Genomic DNA, 12,239 nt, shown 5'->3' with positions numbered 1-12,239 from the left:
TGTATAAGGATGGTATTGGCACTATTTCTATACTCATTATTAGATACATATAAATCGATATCTCCACTTTTGAATGCAAAAACTGCACCAAAACAGCACTCAGTAAAATTACAGACCATCTAGGTGATTGCTTCTTGCCGCCAAATAGCATATTTGTCAAGCAAGTAGTCTATTAAATTGTTAGGACCCCTCATAGTTCAGTGTGTTAAGTCATATATGAGCTATATACCATAACTCAGAAACTCCTTTAAATGATACAATTTTGACTGCCTGCCAGGACTGCCATCAAAAGTGAATGAGCGTCATCAATGGCGGATCATCATATGGACAGTTAGGGCGGCCGCCGGGGCCCGAGGCTCCCAGGGGGCCCATGGCCGCCCGAACCACACATAATCTTAAAAAACGATGCACCGCTCTAGCGCTGCTAACTGCCGTTGTGGAGAGTGGTGTAGCTATAGGGGTCGTCGCGGTTGCGACCGGACCCCTAAGCCTGTGGGCCCGCAGGTCCCCCGTTGCTACACAACGCTGACCACGCTGGTCCCTCTTCCAACTGAACCTGCCTCCGCAGGACACAGATTCAGTCGACTCTGCCGTGAGCGGCTCGGCGCAGGCAGGCGCGATGTAGTGACGTCATCGCGCCTGTCTGCACCAAGTCACTCACGGGACAGTGCAGAGGAGGAGAAGCATCCTCCACCCGTCGTTGGAAAGGGAATAGGTAAGTAATTATGTTATTATTTTTCGCGTTTGGTACTATTTTATTCAGGGGTGCAGTGTTTGGTGCTATTATATTTAGGGGCACTGTGTGTGGCACCATGATAATTTTATCTTTGTTTATAGGTGTGGAAATGTTGGAAAAGTGAGGCGCCGAAGACATCTGAGTGCCAAATTATGCAGATATGCGTCATGCCCGGGAGAAGACGTCATGAAGTCTTGACCGGATGGAGTAGAAAAGAGGAAAAAACCTACATCGTCACCTGTGACCTAGATTTATAGAGAATCTGTCATCTCTCCTGACATGTTTATTATAGGAAATCCTTGTATTTCACAAAAAGTCTTTGTGCAGTCCAGGACTGATAGACAAATGAGTGTTACTATTCCCCTTGTCAGGAGGATGTGTCCCTACACAGAGCGATGCTGTCAGCGATGGTTGGAGACTGTCAGTATGTAGGGACACAGCCTTTTGACAAGGGGAATCGTAACACCCATTTGTTAATGCCTGGACAAAAAGGAAGTGTTAACAATAGTTACAGGGTCGCGGTGGAGAATAGGGGGCAACTTTGGGTAACAGCCCAGGGCCTGTGGTCTACTTAATCCGCCACTGGGCGTTATACAGAAAATGATTTGGACCTTTTTAGCTGCTTTCTACATCTCCCTTCCCCCATTTTGGACTCTGTTGTAAACTGTTAGTGAAAACCTGGGGGTTTAACATGCGAGGATGGACCCTGTTTTGGACTGCTCCCCTGAAAGCAGTACTACCTGCATGCTGGGTTCCCATGTAGTGTAAACGCGATGAAATTTCCGCAATGGAATTCTGTACGGAAATGCTGCAGCATTTACAGTATGAATGAAATTTTGAAAATCTCATGCCCACACTGCACAAAAGAAACTAAGAAAAGTTGTGCGGAAAGTATTCTGTGGTGCAAGTTTTAATTTCGCAGCAAGTCCGTTCTTTGTGGAGATGATGCGTTTTTGACCGATAGACTTCAATGGGGAGCATAAATTCCACAACAGATTTGTTTTGCGGAAACGCAGTAAAAACCGCTGGAAATCGGCAGGTGCACTTACTTTGCTATAATCAACGTTTAAGACTAAATATGCAGGTGTCTTTGACAGATTTATCTGCGTTTTTTATAGATTCCGCTTCAGATTTTTTGTTGCAGAAAATCTGCCGCGTATCCGGTGTGTGGGAACATACCCATACTGCATTGAGCGTTTACTGCATACAAAGTTAAATACTGCTCCTATCGAACCCAAAACACTATTATGAGCTGATAAATCCATATTAAGTAAGCTCCATTTAGCGGCACCGAATATTGGACCAATTTGATTAAATTATATGATTGGAACACTTAGGCCGGGTTCCCACGGGTCAGATACGCTGCGTAAAAACGAAGCAGCGTATCTGACCTGGAACCGGCAGCACATTCAGTATTGTGGTGTCGTTTTTCGGGAGGAATGTCCGCTCCGGAAAGCAGCGCTGAAAAAAAAACCAGTTTATACTTAGCCTCTCCCTCTCTTCTGTGTGTAGTCCGGCCTCCTATGATGACGTTGCAGGCCAACATGGGATGAAATGTTATCCCAGGAAGCCGGACTGCAGGAAGAAGCAGGGAGTTCTGGGTAAGTATGACATTTTTCTTTTCCCTGATTTGCGATTTTTGCAGCAGAATCGCTGCGATTCCACCGCCAGAGTCGCAACACTGCCTTTCTTTTGCGTGTTTTGCATTCCCATTGAATTCAATGGGGAAAACCCACAACAGAAAAGCAGATCTTTTTCCATTAACCCCTAAGTGACCAGCCTATTTTAGGCCCTAAAGACCAAGCTATTTTTTTTGTTTTACTATAGTGGCTTTCAAAGATCTATAACTTTTTTTTTATTTTTCCGTCCGCATAGCTGTATAAGGACTTGTTTTTTGCGGGATTAGTTGTACTTTTTAATGGCACCATTTTGGGGTACATATCATTTTTTGATTAAGTTTTATTAACTTTTTTTGGGGGGATTAGAAAAAAAACCCTGAAATTCCGCCATTGTTCTATGCGTCTTAAATTGACGCCGTTCACTGTGCAGCGTAAATAACACGTTACCTTTATTCTATAGGTCGGTACGATTACGGCGATACCACATATGTAGAGGTTTTTTTATGTTTTACGACTTTTGCACAATAAAAACACTTTTGAACTAAAATTATTTATTTTTCCAAGAGCCGTAATTTTTTTATTTTTCCGTCAATGTATTGATTTTTTTGGCTTGTTTATTTGCGGGACGTGACGTAGTTTTGATTGGTAGTGTTTTGGGATACATGGGACTTATTGATGAACTTTTATTATGACTTTTTGGGGGGCAATGGAAAAAAATAGCAATTTCGCCATTGTTTTTTGCGGTTTGTTTTTACAGTGTTCACCTTGCGGTTTAAATGACATATTAACTTTATTGATTGAATCATTACAGTCGCGGCGATACCACATATGTGTACTTTTATTTCTTTTTTACGCTTTTACTAAATAAAACCACTTTTTATGGGAAATAAATTATTATTTATTTTTTTTTACTGTAATTTTTATTAATAATTTTTATGCCACATTGTTTACTACTTTTTTTAGTCCCACTAGGGGACTTTACTATGCGATCTTCAGATCGCTGCTATAATTCTTTGGTATACCTAGTATACCAGAGCATTATTGCCCGTCAGTGTAAATCTGATGGGCAATCTATTGGTACGTGCCTCTGGCGCGTCCTAATAGGCATATGCCCAGGGCAGACCTTAGACACCCGTGCAGGACTTTGACTGGGCCACCGTGAAAAGGAGGCGGCCTAACCTAAGGCACCTTAGTGACCGTCGTGAAAAGACATATTGGTGGTCACTAAGGGGTTATTAGCACTAAGGAAGATTTTACTCTCAAATACAGACTAAGCTGTCAGTCCCAATTTGTAATCCTGATGAAGAGGCCGGTCTGGCCCCGAAACGCGTCGTTTTCATTTATACAAATCTTCCTATATCAATATCTCTTGGATCAGTTTCAATCTGTTTAAAAAACAGAGTTTGCTTTATTCAGTGGCACCAGAACAAAGGATCCAATATTTTATTATATCTTCTCCATTCTATTATTCTGGACGAAATCAGTCCTGTCTGGGGTCCAGGCTGCAACTCTGTCTAACAATCACTCAGTGGAGTGTTTTGGGACTATGCACATTGGGATGTTGTGTTCCTAGCACAACTGAATCAGGTGAGCGTTTTTTGACCAACTTTTTATCCAAACTCATTTAATTTTATACAGCTTCATGCACTATGTGCGCTGTATCTTTTCTTGTCCACCCACATATCTAGTACCAATTAGTAATCTATCTGATTGATTGCATTTCTGGTGTCCAATATGTCATAAGCACCATTCATCCACTACACTGCCGCCTAAATAACCACCGCTCCAACTATCATGGTTACTGTAAAGGATCTGCCAGGCACAGCTTCTGTGTCTACACCCATAGGTAATCAGTCTGCACCTGCTTCTATGTCTGTGAGACTGACTCCATCTTCCACCACTCAGGATGGCAGGCTTAGGAGTGGGAGAGCCTATCACAGCCTGGCCAGACGGAGCTAGCTCCAGCCCTCTGTCTATTTATACCTACCTTTCCTGTTCCTCCTTGCTTGTGATTCTTCTCGTTTGGTTTCCTGGCCCTGCTGCAGCTTCTTGAACTATTTGACCCTGCTTCATATTGACCCTGGCTTACTGACTACAATCCTGCTCTGCGTTTGGTACTTCGTACACTCCTGGTTTGACTCGGCTTGTTCACTACTCTCCTGCTCTGCGTTTGGTACCTCGTACACTCCTGGTTTGACTCGGCTCGTTCACCACTCTTGTTGCTCACGGTGTTGCCGTGGGCAACTGCCCCATTTCCCTCAGCTTCTGTGTACCCTTGTCTGTTTGTCTGTCGTGCACTTATTGAGCGTAGGGACCGTCGCCCAGTTGTACCCCGTCGCCTAGGGCGGGTCGTTGCAAGTAGGCAGGGACTGAGTGGCGGGTAGATTAGGGCTCACTTGTCTGTTTCCCTACCCCCGTCATTACAGTTACACAGCAACTCCTAGCATTGCATCTCGGCACATGAAGGTGACTTCAAACGATATACGATTATGCCCAACGATCATATTGACACACAACAAGTGTGAAGGATTTGCCTGACACAGCTTCTGTGTCGACGCCCGTGGTTAATCAGCCTGCATCTGTTCCTAGGTCTGCTAGACTGACTCGATCTGCTACCATTCAGACTGGTAGACTGAGGAGTGGGAGAGCCTATCGCAGCCTGGCCAGACGGTTCTAGCTCCCGCCCTTGGTCCACTTATAACTTAATTTGCTGCTTGTCCTTTGCCTGTGATTCTCCTGTTTCCTGGCTCTGCTGTTCCTGCTATTACCATTGACCTCTGCTTCATATTGACCCTGGCTGAATGACTATTCTCCTGCTCTGCATTTGTTACCTCGTACACTCCTGGTTTGACTCGGCTTGTCCACTACTCTGTTGCTCACGGTGTTGCCGTGGGCAACTACCCCACATTCCTTGCTTTTGTGTTCCCTTGTCTAGTTTGTCTGTCGTGCACCTATTGAGCGTAGGGACCGTCGCCCAGTTGTACGCTGTCGCCTAGGACGGGCTGTGCAAGTAGGCAGGGACTGAGTGGCGGGTAGATTAGGGCTCACCTGTCTGTCTCCCCATCCTGACATTACATAATCACAGGCCCATATACCTTTTCTAACCTGGTCCCTGACACACTATGGACCCCCTTGAGGCCCTAGCTCAGCAAATGCAGGGTTTCTTCCTACAGGTCCAGGACCTGGCTCAGAGGTGCAACCAGCGTGATGCTACCCAGGTAGTGCCCTCCACCCCACCTCTTGAACCCCACCTCAAGTTGCCTGACCGGTTCTCAGGGGACCGGAAGACTTTTTTCTCCTTTCTGGAAAGTTGTAGGCTCTATTTCCGTTTAAGGCCCCACTCCTCAGGTTCTGAGAGCCAGCGAGTGGGTATAATTATGTCCCGGCTACAGGACGGCCCCCAGGAATGGGCCTTCTCCTTGGCCCCTGACGCCCCTCAACTCTCTTCTGTTGACCTTTTTTTTTCGGCTCTCGGACTCATCTATGACGAGACTGACAAGACTGCCTTTGCCGAGAGTCAGCTGGTGACCTTACGTCAGGGTAAGAGACCCATTGAGTAGTACTGTTCTGACTTTAGGAAGTGGTGTGTAGCTTCTCGGTGGAATGACCCTGCCTTGAGGTGCCAGTTTAGATTGGGTCTGTCGAACGCTCTGAAAGACCTGGTAGTTAGTTATCCCTCTTCTGACTCTCTAGATCAGGTTATGGCTTTAGCGGTACGTCTTGACCGACGTCTCAGGGAATGACGAATTGAACGTTTTTATGCATTCTCCTCTGGCTCCCCTCCGTTGCTTCGTTCTTCCACGGAAAACTCGGATGAACCTATGCAACTCGGGGCCTCCGTGTCTCCCCAACAACGTAGAGAGTTCCGCAGGAAGAATGGTCTCTGCTTCTACTGTGGGGATGGCAAGCATCAAGTGAACGACTGTCCTAGACGTAAGAATAAGCAGCCGGAAAACTTCAGCGCCTAAGTGACCATCGGGGAGGTCGCTTGGGTGCACAGGTATTTCCCGTATACATGAAACCTAATAAGATCTTGCTTCCCTTTCAGGTCTCTTTTTACGGTAGGTCTGCCACCGGCAGTGCCTTTGTGGATTCAGGGTCTTCTGCTAATATTATGTCTGTGGAATTTGCTATGTCTCATGCCATTGATTGATTTGCCTAAACCTGTCCCGGTAGTGGGTATCGACTCCACCCCACTTGCTAATGATTATTTTACGCAGCATACCCATGTTTTTGAACTCATTGTGGGCTCCATTCATTCGGAGCAGTGTTCGGTGTTGGTGATGCAGGGATTATCGTCTGATTTGGTTTTAGGCCTTCCTTGGTTGCAGATGCATAATCCCACATTTAACTGGAATACCGGGAATCTGACTAAATGGGGTAATGAATGCATGACGTCCTGTTTTTCTATTCATTTGGTTTCTCTCGCTGAGGAGGTGAACACTCTACCTGAGTTTATTCAGGATTTCGCTGATGTTTTTTCTAAAAAAGCGTCCGAAGAGTTACCTCCTCATAGAGAGTACGATTGCGCAATCGATTTGGTACCAGGAGCTGAGCTCCCTAAAGGTAGAATATTTAATCTCTCTTGTCCCGAACGTGAAGCCATGAGAGAATATATCCAGGAAAGCCAGGACAAGGGTTACATTCGTCCCTCTACTTCTCCGGTAGGTGCTGGCTTCTTCTTCGTTGGGAAGAAGCGTGGTGGTCTTAGGCCGTGCATCGCTTACCGAAACTTGAATAAGGTCACTGTAAGGAACCAACATCCCCTTCCTCTGATTCCTAATCTCTTCAATCAGGTTCAGGGGGCCCAGGGGTTCTCTAAGTTTGATATTCGGGGGGCTTACAACTTTATCCGAATCAGAGAAGGGGATGAATGGAAGACTGCGTTTAACACGCCCGAAGGTCATTTCGAATACGTCGTCATGTCCTTTGGGTTGTGTAATGCTCCCGCGGTTTTCCAGAATTTCATAAATGAGATTTTAAGAGACTACCTGGGGGTATTTCTTGTAGTGTACATTGATGATATACTTGTGTTTTCCAAGGACTGGTCCTCCCACATTGAGCATGTCAGGAAGGTGCTCCAGGCCCTTCGGGAAAACAAACTCTTTGCTAAAACCGAAAAATGTGTGTTTGGGGTGCAGGAGATACCATTTTTGGGTAAAATCCTCACTCCTAACGAATTCCGCTTGGACCCTGCCAAGGTTCAGGCTGTGGCTGAATGGGTCCGACCTGCCTCCCTGAAGGCTTTACAGTGCTTCCTGGGGTTTGCTAATTATTATAGGAGATTTATTGCTAACTTCTCGGTCATCGCTAAGCCTCTTACCGACCTTACTCGCAAAGGTGCCGATCTCCACTGGCCTCCGGAGGCGGTCCAGGCTTTTGAGGTCCTTAAGAGGTGCTTTATCTCTGTCCCAGCGCTGATTCAGCCTAACCAGATGGAGCCATTCATCGTGGAGGTTGACGCCTCCGAGGTGGGAGTGGGTGCTGTCTTGTCCCAGGGTACTAGGTCTCTCACCCATCTCCGTCCCTGTGCCTACTTCTCCAGGGAGTTCTCCCCCACTGAGAGTAACTACGACGTTGGCAACTGCGAACTCTTAGCCATTAAATGGGCATTTGAAGAGTGGTGCCACTTCCTGGAGGGGGCTAGGCACCAGGTAACGGTCCTTACCGACAACAAGAATCTGGTTTTCTAGAATCTGCTCGGAGGTTAACCCCTTAAGGACGCAGCCTAGTTTTGGCCTCAAGGCTCAGAGCCCATTTTTCAAATCTGACATATTTCACTTTATGTGGTAATAACGTCGGAATGCTTAAACCTATCCAAGCGATTCTGAGATTGTTTTCTCGTGACACATTGGGCTTCATGTTCGTGGTAAAATTTGGTCGATATATTTAGTGTTTATTGGTGAAAAATTGCAAAATTTAGAGAAAATTTTGAAATTTTTTTAATGACAGGGTAGGGAGACAGACAGGTGAGCCCTAATCTACCCGCCACTCAGACCCTGCCTACTTGCAATGACCCGTCCTAAGCGATGGGGTACAACTGAGCAACGGTCCCTACGCTCAGTAAGTTCAAGACAGACAAACAGACAAGGGTACACAGAAGCTAGGGAAACGGGGCAGCTGCCCACGGAGACACCATGAGCAACAAGAGTAGTGAACGAGCCGAGTCAAACCAGGAGAGAACAAAGTACAAAACGCTGAGCAGGAGAGTGGTCAGAAAGCCAAGGTCAATAACAAGCAGAGGATGAGTAGTACAAGCAGCAGCAGCAAGCCAGGAAACAAGCATAGAAGAATCACAGGCAAAGGAGGAACAGGAAAGGCAGGTATAAATAGACAGTGGGCGGGAGCTAGCTCCGTCTGGCAAGGCTGTGATAGGCTCTCCCACTCCTAAGCCTGCCATCCTGAGTGGTGGAAGATGGAGTCAGTCTCACAGACATAGGAGCAGCTGCAGACTGATTGCCCACGGGCATCGACACAGAAGCCGTGTCTGGCAAATCCTTTACAAAAATAGCATTTTTCAGTATTGAAATGCATCTACTTGTAAAACAGACGGTTATACCACCCAAAATAGTTACTAGTTCACATTTCCCATATGTCTACTTTAGATTGTCATCGTTTTTTGAACATTATTTTATTTTTCTTGGACGTTACAAGGCTTAGAACATAAACAGCAATTTCTCATATTTTTAAGAAAATTTCAAAAGCCTTTTTTTTAAGGTACCTGTTCAGTTCTGAAGTGGCTTTGAGGGGCCTATGTATTAGAAACCCCCATAAAACACCCCATTTTAAAAACTGGACGCCTCAAAGTATTCAAAACAGCATTTTGAAATTTTTTTAACCCTTCAGGCGTTTCACAGGAATTAAAGCAAAGTGGAGGTGAAATTTGCAAATTTCATTTTTCTTGCTGAATTTCAATATTATTAAATTTTTTTCTGTAACACCGAAGGTTTTACCAGAGAAATACTACTAAATATGTATTGTCCAGATTCTGCAGTTTTTAGAAATGTCCCACATGTGGCTCTAGTGCGCTCGTGGACTAAAACACAAGCCCCAGAAGCAAAGAAGCACCTAGTGCATTTTGAGGCCTCTTTTTTATTAGAATATATTTTAGGCAGCAGGCCAGGTTTGAAAAGGTGTTGAGGTATCAAAGCAATGGAAACCCACCAGAAGTGACCCCATTTTGAAAACTACACCCCTCAAGGAATTAATTTATGGTTGTTGTTATCATTTTGACCGCACAGTTTTTTCACAGCACCTATTTGAATTGGGCTGTGAAATTAAAAAAATTATATTTTTTCCAATAAGATGTAAATTTTGATCAAAATTTCTTATTTTCACAAGGAATAAAACACCCCATTTTGTTGCCCAATTTGTCCTTAGTGTGGCAATACCCCATTTGTGGTGATAAACTGCCGTTTGCGCCCACGGGAGGGCTCAGAAGGAAAGGAGTGCTATGTGTTTGTTGGAGTCCAGATTTTGCTGGATTGGTTTTCGGGTGCCATGTCGCATTTGCAGAGCCCCAGAGGTATCAAAGCAATGGAAACCCACCAGAAGTGACCCCATTTTGGAAACTACACACCTCAAGGAATTAATTTATGGTTGTTGTTGTCATTTTGACCACACAGTTTTTTCACAGCACCTATTTGAATTGGTCTGTGAAATTAAAAAAATGAAATTTTTTCCAATAAGATGTCATTTTTTATCAAAATTTCTTATTTTCACAGGGAACAATATACCCCATTTTGTTGCCCAATTTGTCCTTAGTGCGTCAATACCCCATTTGGGGTGATAAACTGTCGTTTGAGCCCATGGCAGGACTCAGAAGGAAAGGACCACCATTTGGCCTACTGGAGCTTTTCTGGTGCTAAGTCATGTATGCAGAAGCCCCTGAGGTACCAGTACAGTTGAAACCCCCGAGAAGTGACCTCATTTTAAAAACTACACCCCTTAAGACATTCATCTAGAGGTGTGGTGAGCATTTTGACCCCATAGGTACTGTGTAAAAGATAATGCGCAGCAGATGGTGCAGAGTGAGATTTGCAATTTCCTACACATATATGCCATTTCAGTGTCCGATATATTGTGCCCAGCATGTGCCACCGGAGACATACACCCCATATATTGTAATGTGGGTTCTCCCGGGTACCGCAATACCCTACATGTGGCTGTTATTAGCTGCCTGGGCACACGGCATGGCTCAGAAGGGAAGGACCACCATTTAGCCTACTGGAGCTTTTCTGGTGCTAAGTCATGTAGGCAGAACCCCTGAGGTACCAGTACAGTTGAAACCCCTTAGAAGTGACCCCATTTTAAGAACTACACCCCTTAAGGCATTCATCTAGAGGTGTAGTGAGCATTTTGACCGCACAATTATTGTGTAAAAGGTAATGCGCAGCAGATGGTGCAGAGTGAGATTTGCAATTTCCTATACATATATGCCATTTCAGTGTCCGATATATTGTGCCCAGCATGTGCCACTGGAGACATACACTCCATAAATTGTAATGTGGGTTCTCCCGGGTACGGCAATACCCTACATGTGGCTGTTATTTGCTGCTTGGGCACATGGCAGGGCTCAGAAGGGAAAGATGAGAGGGATAAGCTGTGTGGAGTGCATCAGGGTAAATTACAAATCAAGGGATGTATGGTAAATTTTAAAACAATCTTTTATACAGAGCCCTGGTTTTTCGGGACACGTGTCGCATTGGTATATTGTGTCCTTCCTTATCCCCCTCTTATAGCAGACTCTATATATCCTAAATTTGTATGTGTACCCTGATGCACTCTCGCACAGCTTATATATCTTCACGCCATACCTTGCCCTCTTACTCGGCAGGTACTGGCGGAATTGAAGCCTCCCTTTAAAATGTACCAGGGACTCATCAATAGAAATACACTTCTCGGGGGTGTATGCTTGGGCAAACCGGGCACTGAAATGGTCTAATAAGGATCTCAGTTTATATAAACGGTCAAAACTGGGGTCATCTCGGGATGGGCACTGCTCATTATCGGCATAATGTAGGAAGCGAAGTATTGCCTCATAACGCATCCTGGACATGGCCATACGGTACATCGGGGTGTGGTATAAGATGTCCGTACTCCAGTAGGTCCTAATGGATGGCTTTTTCAGAAGCCCCATGTTCAAGAGCAGTCCCCAGAACTTGCCCAACTCTGCTGCGTGTACAGGAGTCCACCTGTGGGATTGGGCATAAAATGATGTGGGGTTCTTTGTTATATACTGTTGGGCATATAAATTAGTCTGGGAGACCATAAGCTCTATAAAGTCATCAGTGAAGAAGAACTTGAAAAAGTCCATCTCACTGAGCCCTGCCGTGTTAAATTTGATCCCTGGGCTGCCCGTGTACTCAGGGATTTGGGGTTCATAGTGGTCTGGGGTGGGCGTCCAAATGGGGTCACTTCGCTCGGGGGTATCACTTGTTGTGGGGTCACTTCTCTTCATCGCTGGATGAGGAGGTAGACAAATAAAACAGTGTATCACCATCCGACGAGTCTGTGTCGGAGGCCAGAAATGCATACGCCTCTTCAGCAGTAAATGTCCGTTGGGACATGCTTGTTGTGCTAAGACAAAATTTATATACAGCAAAAAAATAAATCCCTAACTGGGAGCAATAGGATAGCACAACTAGCACAAATGCGTGTTTTGTTTTTAGAGAGCAAGTGGACTTCCCTGACACTAAAGCTAACTAGGGCGAGGGTTCCTAACACTAAACCTAACTAAATTTTATGAGAACTTTCTTAACGCTAAGCCTAACTACGGCGACGATTCCCTGACACTAAACCTATCTAGATTATTCCAAGCTTCCCTGACACTAAACCTAACTATGGTGACGGGTCCCTGACGCTAAACCTATCTAGATTATTCA

Source organism: Rhinoderma darwinii, chromosome 1 (assembly GCF_050947455.1).
Source record: "Rhinoderma darwinii isolate aRhiDar2 chromosome 1, aRhiDar2.hap1, whole genome shotgun sequence".
In the NCBI taxonomy this organism is placed as follows: Eukaryota; Metazoa; Chordata; class Amphibia; order Anura; family Rhinodermatidae; genus Rhinoderma; species Rhinoderma darwinii.
This window is presented reverse-complemented; position numbering follows the sequence as displayed.